Consider the following 23,704-nt stretch of genomic DNA (forward strand, 5'->3'; position numbering starts at 1 on the left):
TGTAGGACTTACCCAAAGCTTAGGAAACCAATCAATAATGAAAGCTGTGGGAAGAATCTCCCTGAGAAGCCAGAGGTGTTTACCTAACAGAGCTAAGTGAAGTCTAGAGAAAAATTTAGAGCTTTTATTCCATTACATGGACATTTGGGATTAGAGTAATAGAAATTACCCAATGTGTTTGTTATGATTTATGCTATGTAATAATTTTCCAGTAAGTGGTGAAAGTGTTATGATCAGCATGGAAAAGCACTGAAACCTATTTTACATTCAGGTGGTTTCCTTCAATAGTCTGATTTTGAACACTTCCATGTTTGTTTTGTTTCTGAGATGAAAAGACATTTTGACTCCACATATAAATAAAAGAAAGAGTTATTATCTGACAAATTATTAATTATTTGTTTATATGTTCTCCATTGGAGCCTTCTAAACCTGGGGAATCCTGTTTAAGCACTAGCATTTATTTTTTTCTACTTTCACCTCACTTTTACAACTTTTTCTATGCCTGTAAGAACACTTTTCCCCAGAGATCTCAAATAAGTACTTGAATAAAACTACAATATAAGCATAGTTATAAAGAATGCATTTAATTTCAAGGGCTGCTATAAAGAATTTTACAAATGGCATGACAGGGTCCTTTTATTGTCCCCAATTTCATTCCATAACCTTCCTAAGAGCCCTCCTGAGAGCAGAGATGGGCTAGTGTCAATCCTTTTTATCAATTCACCCTGTTACAAAAGAAGAACATTATCCTGACATTATGGACATTGTTCTAGTTATTTGCAGGGTCCCTATTGTAATTTTCTCTCAAATATAGTGCTGAACACAGATGTAATTTCTGAAAAACCTGCAAATATTGTTGGCATTAATGTGATAAGCTCAAATTTTGTCCAGGTAAGCTGAAAAGAAAACAACCCATTAGCTAAAAACAAATGTCTCCTAGAATCAGCACCAGCCCCCAGACTAGTTGCAAATTGGGAAAAGAAACTTTTTGTTTCTCCTCCTCTGAAAGAGCTTCCCAATGAAAGCCCATCTGGACCGGCTGTTACTCAAATATCTGTCAAAGTTTCTATGGTTAGTTATCAGATAATTTACCCCTTCTGAATCAGGATATACCAACTTTGGGTCCACAGGTTTCAGAGTTCTACAAATGATCTGTTAAATTTTTAAATTTTGTACTTTTGTGATGGTTATAACAATAATAAAAAAAAAATCCTAGGCAAAAATGGTGGAAGGGTTGCCCAATCGCAGGACGCATGTTAGTCTGGGAGTTCCAAACGCCCCACAGCGCTGGCCTTGGTCATCATCTTGGACTCATCTCTGCAGTAGCATCTTTGTATCTTAGCAAGAAGCATTTTTTATTATATTAAAGGTAGCCCTGTTTTGGAGAATGTCAAAGACGATATAGAAGGGAAAGAAGTCCGACATGAAAGAGGGCATACTGTATGATTCCATTTTTATGAATTTCAGGAAGAAGCAAAACTAGCCTCAAAACCGTGCTTCCATCTGTGGCAAGGGGGGTGGCTGGCGGACAGCATTGACTGCAAAAGGCCATGAGTGAGTCCTGTGGGTTGCTGTAAATATTTCATCTGGACCCATGAGGTCATTACTCAGGTAAATATAAATATTAAATAATATATATAAAATTCATATTCTTTACACTTGATTCATGTTCTTTATTGTAGGTATGTCTGTTGCACTTCAAGAAGACATTTTTAATATTAAAATTGTTAGTTTGAAATGGTTTTATATATTTTATTATATTGTTTGTATACTACCTATAACTATTTTTGTTTTATAGGTGTGTAAAACTATAAACACGAGGAATATATACCTACTGCTAAGTTTGCACACTTTTAAGGTACACTATAATTAAAGCAGTTCACTGCAGCTAAGTGGTCAATGAGAAAATTCTCCCTTTAAAGAGGGCTTGGACATACATAGATTTGATATTTACTGCCTTGAGCTGTGACACTTGTCACAAATAATTCCCCCACAGCAGGAGGGAGCTGGGGATACAAGCCTGCTGTCTCTGGGGCATTGCCCCTGAGTCACAAACAGATCCCATTTAGGTCTAAGAAATGGTTCCTGCTTCCTGCTGCGACCTCACAGGGCCTCCATGGGAGAGCCTGAGTCTCAGAGAGATTGGATACAGCACTTCTCAACCTTCCAGACCCCTATCTACCCTCTTCCCTCCTGTGTTAGCATCAGACAACCATCCAATCCTCGTCTCTGCTTTTGACCTGCTGGGAAACCAGACAAAGTGCTCTCAGTGACAGAAGACCAAGAGCAAAGACAGGCTCTGGTCTGACGCCAGCTTGCTAAGAAATGGATTGACCTTGAGCAGCTATTTAATCTAAGCCTCAGTTTTCCTACATTCTAAATGGGAAAAAACTACAGGGATTTTTGAGGCTTTTATGTAAAAATATGTAAAGCACCCAATACAGTAACCAGCATGGTAGGTGCTCAAAAGAATAACTATTACACAATAATTAAATTAGAGACACTAAAACTGTTTAAAGACTTAAAGTATAAGATACATGGCTTTACCAAAGGCATTTAAGGGCTGCGTGTTAAGTCCTCAGAGGCTGAATTCCACCCTACCCTGAATTCTAGGCTATGTTTCCAGCTCTGAGAAGCCAAGACTTCAATGAAGGTGGGCTGCTCTGTAGGCCATTCCTTGTAGTTTAGGGGGCACTTAGTCTAAACACATAATGGAGGCAGCCTGCCTCGTGTGATTTCCAGCAATTAAAGATGACAGTAATATAACAATGTGTTTTGAAATTTTGTTTTAAAAAAATAGGAATTCTCTAAGTTAGTGGGTAGAACTTATCAATTTCTTAATTGAAATTATATCTCAAATAATTACATTTCCTATCATTTTTTGTGAGTGTCCCACATTTATTTAGAAAAATAATTATAGGAAACTAGAATTGTGCTAGAAGAAGCCAAAGATGATTGCACAAATCCAGGCAAAAAAAAAAAAAAAAAAGCTACTGAATAGTGAATAGGTTTATTAAGCATCTCAATTTCCAGATACCTTCACAAGCATCTGGCAGATGCTGGATCCTAGGCCATATGAAAGGATATGGAAGAGAGGGTTTACTAGTTATTTAAGTCAAGAATAGCACCAAACATCCAGACAAGTTGTTTGGTTTTGCTTTCCTTTAATGGGTTTTCAAATGTAGACCAGTATAGGAAACTTCCAGTAAGTTGCATTTGTAATCTTTATATCAACAATCTTTAAATTTCTTCCATTGATTTTAAAACAAATCTGTAGATACAGAGAAGTCACTTATGACTTAAGCTAATTTGTAAAGATTCAGCACTTTCTCTTCATGTGTCAATCCTAGCATCCATCTCCACCAGTACCCCCACCCCCAACAGACCAAGATTCTTGGCAGCAAATATTACAGACTTGGCAACTTTGATATCAATAGTTTCTACACAATAAATATTGAAAGAATAAATAAATGAATAACTATAAGAATGACAAAATGCAAAGTAACTAAAATTTTGTGCAAGTAGACTGAAATGATACTAATACAACCTAAGTCAAAAGATAAGGTATACCAAAATTAAGCAGCTTTATTATTAAAAGCTATGTTGCAAGGTAAAGAGGAAAAACTACTCCTGCCAAGTAAATGAAGGTGATTCTCAATTGTGAGTTAAAGATGTATAGAAGTGCAGACACAATGTTCTGTTACTGGAGGGTGTTGGCAAAAGATCTTAATTAAGGAAGATTTCTAAGATGAATAGAAGAAATTAAAAAAAAAAAAGTCTTGATGCTTGTCCTCTCATTCTTAATTTATTTTTACCTTATACCTATAGGATCAGCTTTATCATAGAAAGGATACTTTAAAATTCATATGGTTTTCTTATAAAATGTTTTCAGATGACAATTTTATTCATTCTTAGACTGCATATTTATAATCTATTGTAAATCTTATGCAAAATATTCACACATACCTAGCAAACATTAGTATTTTGTTTTGTATCTGAAAAGAGCTAATGTTACACGGAATCCAATAGTCAAATAATCAGACATATCATTGGTGGATAGCAAGCTGAACACCATTGGCTCTAAAGGCTGGAGAGCCTAACCTTGGTTTAAGATGAATTTTATCCTGAATTTGGAAGAATTTTACAGAGGTTAGAAAAACTTTCATAAGAACAATGTTGAAAATCTAGTCTATGATGCAACAATTCCACCCTGAGTATTTATTCAAAAAAAAAGGAAATCACTACCTTGAAAAGGCATTAGCACTCCCATGTTCATTGCAGCATAATTTACAATAGTTAAGATAGGGAAACAACCTAAGTGTCCATTGATGGATGAATGAATAAAGAAAATATGGTATATACATAGATTGGAATATTATTCAGCCTTACAAAGAAGGAAATTCTGTCATCTGCAACAACATGGATGGACCTTGAGGGCATTATGCTTAGTGAAAAAAGTCAAACAGAGAGAGACATATGCTGTATGATCTGATGTGTATGTGGAATCTAAAAAACAACAACAAAAACTCATAGATACAGAGAACAGATTGGTGGTGGCCAGAGGCAGTGGTTAGGAGGTGGGCAAAATGGGTGAAGGTGGTCAAAAGGTACAAATGTCCAGCTATAAGATAACTAAGTCCTGGGGGTGTAATGGTGACTATAGTGAAAAAAAACTATGCTGTATATTTGAAAGTTGGTAAGAGAGTAAATCTTAAAAGTTCTCATCACAAGACAAAAAAACTTTGTAACTCTGTGTGGTTGATAGATGTTAATTAAACTTATGGTGGTAATGATTTTTCAGTGCATACATATACCAGATCGTTAGACTGTACACCTAAAACTAATTCAATATTTAAGTTTGAATAAGATTTAGAGCAAATATCATGAACCTGTCATCTCCCTTTGAGTTACTTTTTGTTTACATGTGTGAAATAAAATTATAACAAAATTTTTATAATGGTACTGTGACAATTAAGTTAGACAATAGTAACATATGACATTTAGATTTCTTTAGAAGGTAAGTGAAAACATATGAAGCAAAAAGAGATTCCCATTAGAAGTCTGATACTTCTGCTTTAATCAGTTCCTTTCTTCAGCATATATTTATTGAGCACTATTATACACCAGTCATTGTGATAGATGCTGAAAATCACCAAATTATAATCCTCACAATGACCTAATGAAGTAGGTATTATCCTTTAAACTAGACATCAGGGACTTCCCTGGTGGTCCAGTGGTTAGGACTCTGTGTTTCCACTGCAGGGGACAGGGGTTCAATCCCTAGTTGGGGATCTAAGATCCCGCATGCTGCATGATGTGACCAAAAAAAAAAAAAAAAAAAAAGAAGAAGAAACAGATAAAGAAAAAAAATCAAAGACTTAGCATGAAAAAAAAATCTCAAAAATAAAATAGAATAGGCACCAAAGTCTTGGGATATAGTTGACACACATTATATATTTATCAAGTGAATGAACAAATGAAAAAATGGTTCTGATAAAGAATATTAGGTAACTGACCCCAAAACACTCATGACTTAAATCCAGTTTGTTCTGGCTCCAGAAGTGATATCATTAATCAAGAGAGGGTGGGGAGAAATATATAGATACATAGATGCATGTACCAGAGTCACAAAAACCCTCCCTCCTTCTAGGACCTGGAACTCCAGTGCCCACACTCCCATCGTGATCTATAGAATTGCTGAAACTTCTGCTCAGATGCTCAGCCTCTCAGTCAGAACTGAGAGAGCAAAGCAATGCCAAATATGTCTCATCTTATTGTTCTTCTTTTAAGATCTGAACTCCTCCTGTCCTTATTACCTGGGTAGTAATCCAAGGTGTTCAAACTGATATTTTATGTTTTAATCAGGTTTCTAGTTGTTTTCAAGCTACATTTCATGATTATCAGGGTCAGAAATCAGGGCTGGGATTTCGATAGCAAAGCAGGTTGCAATACTAAACACAAATTTTTAAATTTAAATAACAAATTTCCTGGTTGGTCTTTCCCCCATTAGTAAAAGTCTAAAAATTTTGGCAAAAAATGTTATCAGTATATCGCCAAGTATGATCTCCAGAGTTACTGCATTTGACATATTGAAATATTTAATAAACATATAGTTTCTGAGTCCCATTCCAAAGGTAATGAATTAGAACACTGGGGATAGAACAGGGAATTTTTATTTTTAATTAATTAACTCCCTGACCTATTCTTATATTCATTGAAATTTCAGACTTCAGATGGTGTTGTGTGCAAAGAAATAGTTTGACTACATAAGATATTTGCTTATCATTTGGTGAAGAAAAATCCCAGGCTTTAAAAATGTATTTTCACAACACAAACGTCTTATAATCTGATATGCTTAACAGTATAATATAGAGTTAAATAAAAGCTCAAATTTGTTAACTTTGTTTTAGACAGCTATCTGCAAAACCCACTGTCATTTTTATGTTCAAATAAAGATTTTAATCCTCAAAAAGAAATGAAATCTATGCATTTATGATAACCCAGAGTTTTCATATTCTCATATTGTTATTTTGTCTTGTTTTTTTTTTTCCCCTAAGGTAAAGTTAAAACAAAATTCTAAGCAATTAGAATTTTTAGTAAAAGTTTCAGAGAATAAAGCCTGGGGGCTTATGACATGGTTTCATGCATTCCTATTGCCAAACTGCAATTTTTTTTCCTCAAAGTAAAAGCTATTGAGTTTAAACATTACAGTGACTGATGATAATTAGAGCTTTGGTTTCCAGATATTTTCTAAATAGAAAATTTCAGAAGATATTTTACAATATCTATTAAGAAACTCATAGGTACAGGTTTATTGACAGTTTTCAAGATATAGAAAAAGCTGTTTTATCATCTATTCCTTTAGTGGATAGGTTTTGTTTTGGAGGGAAGTGTTTGTTGTTTGTTTATTTCTTGGTAAGGCCAAACTAATTCCAGCCACCAAAGATATTGATAGCAATAATAAATTTAAATCAGAAGGACTTTAGCATGAAATACAAACTTACTTCAGACAAGTGGTGGTATTAGCCTTATAGAGAAGGTATTGGAGCATCCAGTCATGAAATAAGCTATGATAAAGTTTTAGAAATTAACTTAGAGTGAAACTAGAACCTAGTAGTAAAGTATGCGATAAAATCAGATGAATTATATTACCTTAGTGTGCTCTCAGGCACAAAGCCTAAACTTGTCTATTGTCTCAGTTTCCATGAGAATATCATTCATCTGCAGTAGTATCATGAGGTGGTGAAGAGCCCAAACTTTGAAGTTAAAGCCCAAGATCTGCCCCTAACCAGCTCTGAGATCTTGAGAAAGTGACTTACTCTCTTTTAACCTCAAATTCTTTATTTGTAAAATGGGAATAATAAGAGCTGTAATGCACAGACATGTTGAGCAACAAATAAAATAAAATATTTGCCAGGAAGCCTGGCACATACGAAATGCTCAATAAAAGTTAGCTTAACATTTTCCCTTGATTCTTTTATTTTCTCTAGTTTTTCATGGCATATTAAGTATTTTTGAGTCACTCCACAAATAGTCAAAGCAGAAAAAAATGTCAATAACTTAAAATTTGTTTTTAGCAACCCATTGTGTTTATTGTCATTTCCCTTTATTTGTATTTTCCCCACAAAATATCTGCTCTCTCTGATGCTTTCTAATTATCTAAGCCCAATATTATATCCTCCACCCAAACTTACCTCCCTTTCTAAGCATAGAAAAATGTTCTTTCTATTTTTGTCAGTATCTTCCCATGTGTCATTCCCAAACAACTTCATCATGAAATATTAAAAGGTGATAATGTTAACACATGTAACACTTGTATAAGCATGTATTCAAAATACATCCTTAGAAAAAATGTCCCCTTCACTACTCAAATATCTCCCTCTCACCTCCTTTTATCCCTGGGTCTTCACCCTCTTGCTGCCACATATTCTTTCATCTCTGAGTACCCAAGTCCTCTCCATCCTTCGATACACATTTCCAAACCTGCTATCATGAATTTTTCTCTCACCATTTTCCTCAAAAGGAAAATTTACTCTTTGAAGTATTATCTGAATTTTTCAAATATGTATTTAGTCTTTAAATTATTTCTAACCTTGTTACATAACAATTCACTTTTTTCCTCTTTCTCTAGATATAGTTTATTGAATACAAAAACTCTAATTTTTTGCTTGCAGAATCTATTCACAGTGTTCACTGTACTAGAAGGACATTAATTTGACTCCTAACTTGTCTGCCTCTTAACTGTTTGATTTCACACAAGTTACTTAAGCAATCTGAGTCTATTCCCTTACCTATAATATAGGGACCCCCATACTTACCTGGCAGGGTGATGATAAAGACAATTAAGTGAGATAATGTCTGTAAAGTACCTCACACATAAGAGGCACACAAAAAAATGGTAGCTTTTACTGTAATGATCATAGATAATGGTCATTTACAGTTGTTCATTTGATTTTTTGGCTTAGATCAAAGCAGTAACTTTAATATTCAGAATCCTAGGGTAGGACATTAGAAGAGTTATCTTTGGATAGGCAAGTTCATTAGAGGAATTGTGTTAAATAAAACTATAACATGACTACCCAGTCTGAGTTACACATGTCAATCTAGGATTAACTTGACTGCTCTAAAATGACAGCATATTTGTATCATTTTTGAGATGATGACAGTGAATTATACACGATGTTGCAGAAAACTATATGTCACTAACACTGACTTCAATAAAAATGTTGAGTCAATTGTCTCTCAACAAATTTAGTAGTCTATTCTTTAAGGTCTTTTTAAATTTAAAATTATAATTTTCAATATTTCTATAAATCTTTTCTTTTGATGAAAACATATGGCTCAAGTTATCTTTTACCTCTAAGCCAGCCTAACCATTTAAAATTATTTTATATTTCTTTGGCATCAGTTAATATTATGAACTATCAAAAAGAATAATTCTTCTGAAACCTCTAAAACCAAGACAAATTTTTATTTTGTATATTATATTTTGGGAATTTACAAGGTGCTTTGAAGAACTTGTGGTGTAATTAAAAGTGTCTTTTCAAAGATCATCATTTGCTCAGTTTAAATGATATGTCAATTCAATCTGTCATGAGTGGAGAGTGTTCTTACTTTATACTAAATTTAAAAACAACTTTTTCATATTACAAAACAAAACTTGACTGTAAAAATATATATATATTGATTTCTGGTTTCCAGTTCCACAAGTAAGAAACTTGAAAGTTGTCACTCTGCCCTAAAAAGTAAAAAGCTGAACAGACTGAAAAATCAACAACTCTTCTTGGCTCCATAATAGAGGGGAGGACATGGGGCAAACTGCTGCCCAAGATTGGAGAGAAAGACAGGTGAGTACAGGAAGTCAGGTGAATACTGGAGCAGAGCCTTAAGAGCAGAAACCATGGGAACCAGGGCCAGGAGAGGAAAACATGACTGTAATTGACAGATTGCTGGAGGTTCAGTGTAGATAAGTCTGAGAGTTAAAAACTGCAGGGGGAATCCAGTCATGAGGCAGTCCCCACAGTACTGTATTACATACAGGAGCATAACCTGGTTCCCACAGTAAATATCTGAGAAAAATCCACTTGCACTTCCAGCAGGGGCAGGGAAAAAGGAACTAGTTTGAAATGTACCAGAGTACTCTGTAATAACCAGAAGTTACAGACCAATGTTTCTCATGAACACAGATGCAAAAAACTTCAACAAAATATTAGCAAATCATATCCAACAATCTATAAAAAAAATTATACACTACAGCCAAGAAGGATTTATCCCAGGTATGCAAGGCTGGTTCAACATTTGAAAATCAATTAATGGAATCTATTACTAAATAGCTAAAAAAGAGAAATACAGGATCATATCAATAATACATAAAAAAGCATTTAACAAAATCCAATACCCATTCAAGATAAAAATTATAAAAGGGAACTTCCTTACCTTGATAAAAAAATACCTGCAAAAAACCAACAGCTAACATTATACTTAGCAACTCGAAGCTTTCCCACTAAGATAAGGAAGAATGCAAGGCTGTCTCTTCTCCCCACTCCTTATCAACATTGTACTACTGCAAGTACTACTTAATGAAATAAGACAAGAAAAGGAAATAAAAAGTATATAGATTGGGAAGTAAGAAATAAACTGACTGTTTACAGATGGCATGATCATCTATGTGAGAAATCTGAAAAAATTAACAAAACAAAAAATCCTGCAATTAATAAGCATTTATAGCCTGCCCTTTCCCTGTCTACACTATCCCCCAGTCGTAATTATTATTCTGATTTCTATTCCCATAGATGAGTTGTACCTGTTCTTAACTTCATATAAATGAAAGCATATTATGTATTCATTTGCACCTGGTTTCTTTCACTCAGCAAAACATATTAAAAATGTATTCATGTTTTTGCATATATCAGTATTTTTGTTCTCTTTATTGCTGTGTAATAATAGCCCAGAGTATGAATATACCACAGTTTATTAATTCATTTTCATACTGATTAACATTGATTGTTTCCAGTTTAGGAATTTGCCCTTTATATTGCTTGGCACTTCTGCTAAAAATCAAGTGACATTATCTGTCTCTTTCCAGGCTTTCTGTTCTATTTCATTGAATTACTTATCTATCCTATGCCAAAAACACTCTTGTCTTAATTACTCTAAGTTCATAGTAAATCTTGAAATGTGTTAGTGTGTGTTTTTCAGTTTTCTTCATGATCACCTTGCTGTTCTGGGTCCTTCACATTTTCATATTTATTTAGGAGTCATCTTGTCAATTTCTACCAGAAAAACTGCTGGGTTTTTATTGTGATATTGAATATGCAAATCAACTTGGAGTGAATTAAAATCATAACAGTACTAAGTCTCCAATCTCTGAATATGGTATATCCTTCTGTTTGTTCAGGTCTTCTTTAATTTCTCTCAGCAGTGTTTTCATTTCAAGTGTCCTCACCTTACACTAGCTTCCTGCATTTTTACCATGCGTGGTGGTTTTAAAACATGTCCACAAATTCTTCGCTACTCCTCACTTCAAGAGTTGAGATTAATTCCCCTCCCTGGAGTGAAGCCTGGGTTTAGTGAGTTGCTGCTAATGAACAGAATATTACAGAAGTGATGGTGTGTAAGAAAAGGACTTTGCAGCTTTCTTCTTGGATCTCTTAGATCACTTTCTCTGGGGAAGGCCTATTTACAAGTCCTGAAGACACCCAAGCAGACCTACAAAGAGGTCTCATGGAAAAGACCAGAGGCCTGCCAACAGCCCTGCGAGTGAGCCATCCTGGAAATGGATCCTGCAGCTCCAGTCAAGCCCAGATGATGTCGGTCTGGCTGACAGACCGACTGCAGCCTTGGGAGGGGAAGACCCTGATCCAGAGCCATCCAGCTAAGCCACTCTTGAGTTCCTGACTCACAGAAACTGGGAAATGATAAATGTCTGTGCTTTAATCTGCTAACCTGTCAAAGAGTAATTCGTTATAAAATAATAGATAACAAATACACGTATAAAAATGAAATTTCATGTGTGTGTGGCAGGGGGGCTGGATGTATTTAAATATTAATAGTATTAAGTTACCTGGTTGGTGGGAACATGAACCATTTAAACATTACATTTTACATTTCTGTGTGTGAAAAATACACAATAAGTAAAATGGAAAAATAAACCTTGACACATAGTCCTAAGAATTCTATCACCAAAATCAAGGAAGTTATTTTGCAAGTCAAAAAAATTATAAACTACTTACTGGTCTTTATCACACTGTTCTCTCAGTGATGAGATATTATTATTAGGTCAAATTTGCAATAATGATAAACAGAATAGTTGCATAATTTAAATTTCAATTGTCCTTAGTGAACAATCCTTTCTCAAATGTTATTGCAGGTTTTATATTACGCAGGTTTTTCTTGGTTTAGGGAGCAAGAAATTTTATTGTCTTTACAGTTGCTGTAAGATCTATGGTAATAGAGTAGGCAAGATACAAAATATATACATACTAGGATGTGTGAAGTGAGACAATCTATAAAAATAGCATGCAGTCATCTGCCTTGTGGCTCTGTACACTTTATCTTATTTTAAGGGCATACACACTTGTGTATAGTCTGAAATTGACATTTTATATCTTATTATATATACATACATATATATTCATATACATAATTTTAAACTATTTTTAAAAACTCATCCAAGCTTTGTAACATAGGAGGTACTAGAGGAAGATGGAAGAAAGAATTGAATGACTTTGATCAAGTAGTCCCAGATTTAGTAGAAATTCTGTAAACAGGGTGATCATATAATTATCACCCACTCCAAGACACTTTTGAGAGTGAAGGGGGATGATTAATTAAGCTAAAACAACAGGAATAAACTGGGACTGTGCTTTGTGAAATAGGACATATATCACCCTATCTTTGAAGCTTGAACAATATTTACCCAGAAAGTAAGAAAATTTTACTTTTATCGCCTCTCCTCTAAAAACTCCAAGGATCTCATATCTAAGATCACTTCTACAAATTTGATGATAGAATTTAGTCCATCATATTTAGATTTGCCAATTGTAACACAATTTTAATGAGATGATCTTTTTAGTATGGTTATAAACAAAATAACTGTCATCAAAATTAAGTACAGCCCATCTTTACAAATGAAACCTCTAAGAGCTTTTCGGCATTTTTGAAAGCTAATATCCCTACCGGGGAATATTACAGGGAATGTAATACTGAAGATTGGTACAGCACTTGAAAAGTATAATTATAGTTGTTAAATACCATGAAATCTGAGCCAGAAAAGTGAGTAATCTTGTGACTGAAGATGTTATAAATGTGTTAGAACTGAAATGAAGAGTAAGAAAAATGGATGGGGCATCAGAAGAAAGCCAAATAGGAAGACAGATGTGATGCTTGTTAATAAACGTGCACTCACATACACACACACTCATCACTGAGTTTCCTGTGGAAAATATTACTTAAAATGCCACCTGGTAAGCGTAAAGTACAATTTCACTTCCACCATCCACAACTTTTTCTTCTAACACAGATATCTGAACTATTTAAATGAATTTACTGTCTACCATTTTGGGTGAGTCTATCTAGTATAATTCTATTATGAAAAGTCATAGTTCTTTTTTATATTTAGCAATAAAGCATTTTGAAACTATTTAAAAGCTATTCTTGAAGCGTTGTGATAGCTTCCAGTTGGCAAGTGCATTGAAATGTTTTTTAGCTATCATTCGGGTTACTATATGGATTAAGGCCAGCTCCCACTGAGACGGTGGAATTTGAAAATGCAGACTAAATCTGAGAAGATTACTGTGGTGCACTCTTCTTTCCAGGAAAGCAACGCTAATCTCCCTCACCAATAAGAGATTGATATGGGTTAAAATGGTGACTATGGTAGGCAAGAAATATACATTAAATTGAGAATATGAGTTGATAAACATTTCTGGAAACCAATCTGTACATAGATTCAAATTTTCACATATAGATAACTTTAGATGTAGAATTGCATTTTTAAGGAAATTGTTATAAGGTAAATAATAGGTAAATTGCAAAAACACAAACAAATTAGGACATATTGTAGCACTTTTGACAATAGTGAATAATTGGAAAGACCCAAAAATCTAGCAATAAAAGTATGGTTCAGTTACAAATGATAATGTATTACACTGAGAGATGTCTACAAAGTATTGTTAAGGAAGAATTCAGGTTCAAGTTTGTATGCTGGTATGTGAATGCATGTGAACACCATTATTTCTCTCAGTAATAAACTGACACATTTACTTCCTGTTCTATCAACTATAAACACATCACCCAGCTTCCTATCTTACTCTGATGACATGAGCTGCCATTCCCTGGCCTTTTGCCCACTTTTCACCTCCCCACTGTCATCTGTATTTCTACTTTATCAAGGATGACAATATTTATGTTCTGTTTTATAAGTACATCTAATTGTTTTGCATTTGTCTTCACTGAAAAACAATAGTGCTTGTACTATTATGCCTTTGTAATTACAGGCTCTGCTTGAACAATAATTTAAAATCATAAAAACTGCAAACACTATATTATTGTTTTTCCTGGCATGTCTAATGCTTTGTAAAATGCCTCTTTTTCCCCTTACACCCTTTTCATATCCTCAGTACCTTTGTACTTTACTACAACTCTCTTCTAAACTCCCTCCCTTCCCTCCCCTCGTAGAACTCCCTGCAGGCATCTTGGGTTCTTGCCTCCATCCTGGAGGGCTGCTCTCTAGAAGTATCAAACAGTGCTCTTCCTGGAACTTCAGGTCTCTGCTCTTCTGGATTGTATCATCTCTTTCTGAATGTCATGTCTTTCCCTTTTTATGCAAAGTTTTTGGAAAATGTCTTCAATTAACTTTCTAAGGAAAGGCGCTTAGGAAGTAAAGTTTATGAATCCTTGAATATGTATTTTGTATTCAGCTCTCAGATTTTATTTATTCCTAGGGGATTTTTCTTTTTATTTTTACTTTTATTAAGTAAAGGGAAAAGGAAATTCACCTGCATAATACAAAGGTTCCAGTTTGATCAAATTCCACAAAAACCTTTCCCTCCTATGTGATAAGTGCTGCTGCCTCTATCAGAGCAAACATACTCTGCTTCCCAAAGCCACAGGGGACATGTGTGAAACACCACCTCACAGAGCTGGCTCGCACTGTGGCGCACACACTCAATTCCTGCTCCATCCCAAAAGGTGAGGGCAGAGGGCGTGATGGTTCTCACAGAACTACTTTACAAATAAACTTGGGTTGACTCTTCAGAGGAGTCTCTTACGACACTTTTTTAAGAGATCTGGTGGGAATGTAAATTGATACAGCTACTATGGAGAACAGTATGGAGGTTCCTTAAAACACTAAAAATAGAACTACCGTATGACCCAGCAATCCCACTACTGGGCATATACCCTGAGAAAACCATAATTCAGAAAGAGTCATGTACCACAATATTCATTGCAGCTCTATTTACAATAGCCAGGACATGGAAGCAACCGAAGTGTCCATTGACAGATGAATGGATAAAGAAGATGTGGCACATATATACCATGGAATATTACTCAGCCATAAAAAGAAATGAAATTGAGTTATTTGTAGTGAGGTGGATGGACCTAGAGTCTGTCATACAGAAAGAGAAACATAAATACCGTATACTAACACATATATATGGAATCTAAAAAACAAAAACATTCTGATGAACCTAGGGGCAAGACAGGAATAAAGATGCAGACATAGAGAATGGACTTGAGGACACGGGGAGAGGGAAGTGTAAGGTGGGATGAAGTGAGAGAGTGGCATGGACATATATACACTACCAAATGTAAAATAGATAACTAGTGGGAAGCAGCTGCATAGCACAGGGAGATCAGCTCAGTGCTTTGTGACCACCTAGAGGGGTGGGATAGGAAGGGTGGGAGGGAGACACAAGAGGGAGGGGATATGGTGATATATGTATGCAATAGCCGATTCACTTTGTTATACAGCAGAAACTAACACAACATTGTAAAGCAATTATACTGCAATAAAGATGTTATAAATAAATAAATAAATAAAACTACTAGTAAATTAAAAAAAGAGAGAGAGAGATCTGAGCAGAAAGTAGGTCAAAGGGCCATGGAAGCACTGCTGTGTGGCAAATGGAATGTACCTGTTTGCAGAGTCGTGGCGCCTAACAGAATCTGATCAGGCATTGTATGAAGACAAGGACACACTGGCACTGTGGCCTGTCCAGTTAGTGTGGAGAAACAGTCCTGGCGTGGCCAAGAGTTCATAGGTGTGGACCCGAAAGTAATCTCGCTGAGCCTGGATTAGGTTGGCTGGCAGCATCTTGTGTCTGTATCCATCACAGAAGGAAAGAGCAGTGGTGAAGCAGAGCATTGGAATGCCTGTCTGGACACCAGTACTGATTGCCCGCTGTCGGGAATCCTGGCAGTTTCCACAGCCGACTTAAAGAAGTCATCTAGTAGTAGATTCGGAAGTCCTGGGTTTCGATCAAATGCGTCTTTTATCTTTCCTAGAAATACACTCCTGCTGATGCAGCACCCCCTCCACATCAGGGCAATGCCACCATAGTTGAGCGTCCAGCCAAATTCAGTGGCTGCCTGTCTTAGCAACATAAAGCCCTGATCATAAGTGATGATCTTGGAAGCATAGAGGGCCTTTCGAATGCCCTCCAGGAATGATTCCTTATCTCCTTCAAACTGGATCTTTTGAGGTCCCTTCAGCTTTCTGCTGGCTTGGATCCTCTCGTCCTTCAGAGATGATAAGCATCGAGCAAAGACCACTTCTCTGATGAGGGTGACAGGGACACCATACTCCAGGGCCAAGATGGCGGTCCACTTCCCGGTGCCCTTCTGCCCCCACACTGTCCCTGATCTTTGGCAGCAGGTATTTGCCATCGGTATCTTGGAACTTTAAAATATTGGCTGTGATTTCAATCAGGAATGACTCTAGCCCTATCCTATTCCATTCCTCAAAAGCCTTTGCCATCTCCTCGTGCTCCACGCCCAGGACGTTTTTCATCAGGTGGTAGGCCTCGCAGATCAGCTGCATGTCTCCATACTCTATCCTGTTGTGCACCATCTTCACAATGTGTCCTGCCCACTCATCTCCCACCCAGTCACAGCAGGGTCCTCCAGTCCCCACTTTCACAGTGATGCCTTGGAAGATTGCCTTGATGTGGGGCCAAGCCTCCTTATTCCCTCCCTGCATAAATGATGGGCCATACCACGCCCCTTCCTCTCCACCACTAACTCCACTCCCCACAAACAAGATTCTCTTGGCCTTGGGGTCTCAACACTGTCTTGTGGTATCCCTGTATTTAGAATTTCCTCCATTGATGATGATGTCACCAGTGTCCAACAAGGATACCAGTTTTTCAATAAAATCGACAGCCAGGAGAGTCTTCACAAGCAGGATGATTTGCCAAGGCTTCTTCAGCTTGGAGACCATCTCCTCCAAGGAGTGAGCACCAACCACCTTGGTGCCCTTTACCTCATTGGCCAAGAAGTCATCAACTTTGGAGACTATCCTATTAAAAGCACAGACCACAAGGCCATGGTCGTTCATATTCAAAATTAAGTTCTGGCCCATGACAGCCAGTCCAATCAGGGCAATATCAGCTTGAGCCATTGCGGTGGCAGCAGAGTGGGCTGGAACAGGGAGAGGTGAGGTGCAGATGACTCCCCTTAGGTATATTTTAAATATATTTTTTTCATTCCTTCATAATTTTGAAAGCATTTTTATTGAGAGACTGAATATACAAGTGGACAATGCCCAGACCATATATAAAAATAAAACTCTGACATAGAGAACAGACTTGTGATTGCCAATGGGAAGATGGGGGGGGAGGGTGATTCAGAGTTTGGGATTAGCAGATGCAAACTATTATATATAGAATGAATAAACAATAAGGTCCTACCATATAGCACAGGGAACTATACTGAATATCTTGTGATAAACCATAACAGAAAAGAATATAAGCAAAGAATGCATATATGTGTATAAATGAGTCACTTTGCTTTACAGCAGAAATTAACACAACATTGTAAATCAACTACACTTCAATAAAATAAATAAATAAATAAATAAAACAAAACTCTGACCCCAAATCTGTGGCAACCAGCCTAAGAAATGAAGCCATTATCTACAGAGCCAGGAAACCAGCCTACTATCTACAAGTCAGACTTGTAGGTCAGATCACTGTCTCTAACAAAAACTCCAGGAAGATCAGACAATAAACCCTTAAAAAAAATTGACCCAAAATGACCAGAATTTGATTAACAACTGACAGCTTCTCTAAGTCTTGTTCCCACTTTCAATTTAGTGCCAACCAGAGAAAGCCAAATACACACCTAACCAATCACATGGGATGCCCTGCCTCTAGCAAGCCCGCCTACAGATTTCCAACACCCCAGTCTCCAATTAGAGCACACCTGAAACCTTTCCTTTTTTTCAGTAAAAAGTTTTCCCACTCCTCTGCCTGCCTTTGAGTTTCTGGCAAAACCAAGTGATGGTGGCTGACTCCCTTGCTATAGAAACATGTGAATAAATAGCATTTTCTTATTCTCATCTGTGTGGTCTTTGTTTATTTACACATTATATATAGACTTCTAGAATCCAGGGCTACTCAGAAGCCTGATAACAGTGTGACTTTTTTTAAAAAAATAGATTTGTTGGGGTATAATTCACACATATCATACAAGTCACCCATTTATAATGTACAATTCAATGGCTTTTAGTATAATCACAGAGCTGTGCAACCATCCCCACAAAAATTTTAGAATATTTTCTTCCCCCCAAAAGAAATCTGTACCCATTAAAGTCACTCCCCCTTTTCCCCCAACCTCCACTTTCCTAGGCAACCACTAATCTCCTCTCTGTTTCTATAGATTTGCCTAATCTCATCATTTCATATAAAGGGAATCTTAAATATGTGGTCTTTTGTGACTGACTTCTTTCATTTAGGAAAATATCTCCAAGGCTCATCCCTGTTGAAACACATGTCAGTACTTCATTCCTTTCTATGACCAGATAATATTTCATTGTATGTATGCACTACATTTTATTTATCCCTTCATGAGTTGGGGTGTTTCCACTTTGGGGCTATTAGTAATACCACTATGAACTTTATTTACAGCTTTTTGTGTGAATATTTGTTTTCATTTCTCTTGGCTAGATACCTAGGAGTGGAATTGTTGGGTCATATGTATGGTAACAACGTTTAATCTTCAGAGAAGCTATCAGACTGTTTTCCAAGGCAGTACACCACTCTCCATCCCAACGGTAATGTATGAGGGTTTCAAGCCATCCACATTCTCACCAACATTTTTTTATCATCTGTCTCTTTGATCATAGCCATCCTAGTGGCTGTTAGGTGGTATCCCATTGTTGTTTTGGTTTGGATTTCCCTGATGGCTAATGATTATTGAGCATCTTTTCATGTGCTTATTGGTCATTTGTTTACTTTTTGTTCATTAAAATCCTTTGTCCATTTTGTAAATTGAGTTATTTGTCTTTTTATTGTTGAGTTGTAAGGTGACCTGTTTTTTAACTTTGTTCTTTTCTTTCTGAAAACTTCAGCATTCTGAATTTTCACAATAACATGTCCAGGCAAACATCTTTTCTTCCCTTTGCTGGGCACCTGGTAGGCCCTTCCAACCTAGAGACTCATGCTTTGGTTCAGCGTTGCCTCCTTTATCAATTCTCTGATGGTTTATTACTCTCTTCTTTCTCTTTCAGGGACTCCCATTTTTAAGTAGCAAATCTTGAATTTATCCATATGTCTTTAATCTTTATTCTCATATTTTCCTTTCTTGTTTTTGGTCCTTTTTATTCTTTTTCTAGATTTGTTTAATTTCTTTCTGTACTCTTCGACTGAGTTTTTCCATTGGTTACATTTTTATGTGTTCCTTTTTTACAGCATATTGCTCTTATTTAATAAATGTAATATCTCTCTAAAAGATCTCTAAAGATACCAGGTATAGAGAGAATTTTAAAGTTCTCCTCTGTTTTCTGGATTAATCATTCCCTCTTTGGCCATTGTTGCTAATTATTAACATTGCTCTTTCTTTCTTTCTTTTTTTTTTTTTTTTAAACATATTCTTTTTTTTAATTAATTAATTTATTTTTATATTTATTTTTGGCTGTGTTGGGTCTTCGTTTCTGTGCGAGGGCTTTCTCTAGTTGCGGCAAGCGGGGGCCACTCTTCATCGCGGTGCGCGGGCCTCTCACTATCGCGGCCTCTCTTGCTGTGGAGCACAGGCTCCAGACGCACAGGCTCAGTAGTTGTGGCTCACGGGCCCAGTTGCTCCACGGCATGTGGGATCTTCCCAGACCAGGGCTCAAACCCATGTCCCCTGCATTGGCAGGCAGATTCTCAACCACTGCGCCACCAGGGAAGCCCTGCTCTTTCTTTTTGACATTCCTCATTTGTTTGGTCATCCTTTAATGCCTGTTTGACTTTAAGGTTAAGACAGTAGAAAATCTAGCAGAGACCTTTGTACTGATGGACAAAAGTTTACCAACTTGCAGGTTTCATCTTCTGTTGAATCAGTGACAAGTCAGCTGTTGTGAAAGGCTGAGATGTTGAAGGCTTCACTCTAGAAGGCCAGTTCCCACATAAAACACCTGGTTTTACCAGACAGTCCTTTACATTCCTGTAGATATGAAGTCTCCATTCTTGTTTTTATTGTGGTAAGTAAACATAACATAAAATTTACCACTTTACCCATTTTTAAGTGTACAGTTCAGTGGCATTAAGTACATTTATATTGTTGTGCAACTATCACCACCAACCATCTCCAGAACAATTTCATCTTCCCAAATTGAAACTCTGTGCCCATTAAACACTAATTTCCCATTCCCACATCTCCCTAGACACTGTTCTACTTTCTGTGTGCATTGTTATTTACTTATGTTCTTTTTTTTCTTTTTTGAATTTTATTTTATTTTTTATACAGCAGGTTCTTATTAGTTATCTATTTTATACATATTACTGTATATATGTCAATCCCAATCTCCCAATTCACCCCACAACCACCACCCCACCACCACTTTCCACCCTTGGTGTCCATACATTTGTTTTCTATATCTATGTCTCTATTTCTGCCTGGCAGACTGGGTCATCTCTACCATTTTTCTAGATTTCACATATATGTGTTAATATGCGATACTTAACTCTGTATGACAGTCTCTAGGCCCATCCACGTCTCTGCAAATGACCCAATTTCGTTCCTTTTTATGGCTGAGTAATATTCCATTGTATATATGTACCACATCTTCTTTATCCATTCGTCTGTCGATGGGCATTTAGGTTGCTTCCATGACCTGGCTATCATAAATAGTGCTGCAATGAACATTGGGGTGCATGTGTCTTTTTGAATTATGGTTTTCTCTGGGTATATGCCCAGGAGTAGAATTGCTGGGTCATATGGTAATTCTATTTTTAGCTTTTTAAGGAACCTCCATACTGTTCTCCATAGCGGCTGTGTCAATTTACATTCCCGTCAACAGTGCAAGAGGGTTCCCTTTTCTCCACAACCTCTCCAACATTTGTTGTTTGTAGATTTTCTGATGATGCCCATTCTAACATGTGTGAGGTGATACCTCATTGTAGTTTTGATTTGCATTTCTCTAATAATTAGTGATGTTGTGCATCTTTTCATGTGCCTTTTGGCAATCTGTATGTTTTCTTTGAAGAGATGTCTATTTAGGTCTTCTGCCCATTTTTGGATTGGGTTGTTTGTTTTTTTTAATATTGAGCTGCATGAGCTGTTTATATATTTTGGAGATTAATCCTTTGTCTGTTGATTCGTTTGCAAATATTATCTCCCATTCTGAGGGTTAATTTTTCATCTTGTTTACAGTTTCCTTTGCTGTGCAAAAGCTTTGAAGTTTCATTAGGTTCCATTTGTTTATTTTTGTTTTTACTTCCATTACTCTAGGAGGTAGGTCAAAAAAGATCTTGTTGTGATTTATGTCAGAGAGTGTTCTTCCTATATTTCCTCTAAGAGTTTTATAGTGTCCGGTGTTACATTTAGGTCTTTAATCATTTTTGAGTTTATTTTTATGTATGGTGTTAGGGAGTGTTCTAATTTCATTCTTTTACATGTAGCTGTCCAGTTTTTCCAGTACCGCTTATTGAACAGACTGTCTTTTCTCCATTGTATATCCTTGCCTCCTTTGTCATAGATTAGTTGACCATAGGTGTGTGGGTTTACCTCTGGACTTTTTATTCTGTTCCATTGATCTATATTTCTGTTTTTGTGCCTGTATCCTGTTGTCTTGATGACTGTAGCTTTGTAGTATAGTTTGAAGTCAGGAAGCCTGATTCCTCCAGCTGTGTTTTCCTCCCTCAAGATTGCTTTGGCTATTTAGGGTCTTTTGTGTCTCCATACACATTTTAAGATTTTTTGTTCTAGTTCTGTAAAAAATGCCATTGGTAATCTGATAGGGATTCCATTGAAACTGTGGATTGCTTTGGGTAGTATAGTCATTTTCACAATATTGATTCTTCCAATCCAAGAACATAGTATATCTCTCCATCTGTTTGTGTCATCTTTGATTACTTTCATCAGTGTCTTATAGTTTTCTGAGTACAGGTCTTTCACCTCCTTAGGTAGGTTTATTCTGAGGTACTTTATTCTTTTTGTTGCAATGGTGAATGAGATTGTTTCCTTAATTTCTCTTTCTGATCTTTCATTGTTAGTGTATAGGAATGCAAGAGATTTCTGTGCTTTAATTTTGTATCTTGCTACTTTACCAGATTCATTGATTAGCTCTAGTAGTTTTCTGGTGGCATCTTTAGGATTCTCAATGTATAGTATCATGTCATCTGCAAACAGTGACAGTTTTACTTCCTTTCCAATTTGGATTCCTTGTATTTATTTTTCTTCTCTGATTGTCATGGCTGGGACTTCCAAATCTATGTTGAATAATAGTGGCAAGAGTGGACATCTTTGTCTTGTTCCTGATCTTAGAGGAAATGCTTTCAGTTTTTCACCATTGAGAATGATGTTTGCTGTGGGCTTGTCATATATGTTTTTTATTATGTTGAGGTAGGTTCCCTCTGTGCCCACTTTCTGGGGAGTTTTTATCATAAATGTGTGTTGAATTTTGTTAAAAGCTCTTTCTGCATCTATTGAGATGATCATATTGTTTTTATTCTTCAATTTGTTAATATGGTGTATCACATTGGTTGATTTACGTATATTGAAGAATCCTTACATCTCTGGGATAAATTCCACTTGATCATGGTGTATGGCCCTTTTAATGTGTTGTTGGACTCTGTGTGCTAGTATTTTGTTGAGGATTTTTGCATCTATATTCATCAGTGATATTGGTCTGTAATTTTCTTTCTTTATAGTATCTTTGTCTGATTTTGGTGTCAGGGTGATGGTGGCCTTGTAGAATGAGATTGGGAGTATTCCTTCCTCTGCAATTTCTTGGAAGACTTTGAGAAGGGTGGGTGTTAGTTCTTCTCTACATGTTTCATAGAATTCACCTGTGAAGCCATCTAGTCCTGGACTTTTGTTTGTTGGAAGATTTTTAATCACAGTTTCAATTTCAGTGCTTGTGATTGGTCTGTTCATAGTTTCTATTTCTTCATGGTTCAGTGTTAGAAGGATATACCTCTCTAAGAATGTGTCCATTTCTTGCAGGTTGTCCATTTTATTGGCATAGAGTTACTTGTAGTTGTCCCTTATGATGCTTTGTATTTCTGCAGTGTCTGTTGTAACTTCTTCTTTTTCATTGCTAATTTTATTGATTTGAGTCCTCTCCCTTTTTTTCTTTATGAGTCTGGCTAAAGGTTTATCAATTTTGTTTATCTTCTTAAAGAACCAGCTTTTAGTTTTATTTATCTTTTCTATTGTTTTCTTTGTTTCTATTTCATTTATTTCTGCTCTGATCTTTATGATTTCTTTCCTTTTACTAACTTTGGTTTTTGTCTGTTTTTCTTTCCTTTAGGTGTAAGGTTAGATTGTTTATTTGAGATTTTTCTTGTTTCTTGAGGTAAGATTGTATTGCTATAATCTTCCTTTTTAGAACTGCTTTTGCTGCATTCCATAAGTTTTGGATCAACGTGTTTTCGTTGTCATTTGTCTCTAGTTAATTTTTGATTACCTCTTTGACTTCTTCAGTGATCTCTTGGTTATTTAGTAACATATTGTTTAGCCTCCCTGTGTTTGTGTTTTTTACAGGGTTTTTTTCCCT

The 23,704-nt window shown here is 36.2% G+C and overlaps 1 pseudogene; it reads right to left on the bottom strand.

Moving 5' to 3' along the window:
* Positions 1–15,673: 15,673 nt before the first annotated feature.
* LOC102998462 (6-phosphogluconate dehydrogenase, decarboxylating-like) lies at positions 15,674–17,122 on the bottom strand (annotated as a pseudogene).
* Between the last annotated feature and the right edge of the window lie 6,582 nt (positions 17,123–23,704).

Source organism: Balaenoptera acutorostrata, chromosome 10 (assembly GCF_949987535.1).
Source record: "Balaenoptera acutorostrata chromosome 10, mBalAcu1.1, whole genome shotgun sequence".
NCBI classification, from domain to species: Eukaryota; Metazoa; Chordata; class Mammalia; order Artiodactyla; family Balaenopteridae; genus Balaenoptera; species Balaenoptera acutorostrata.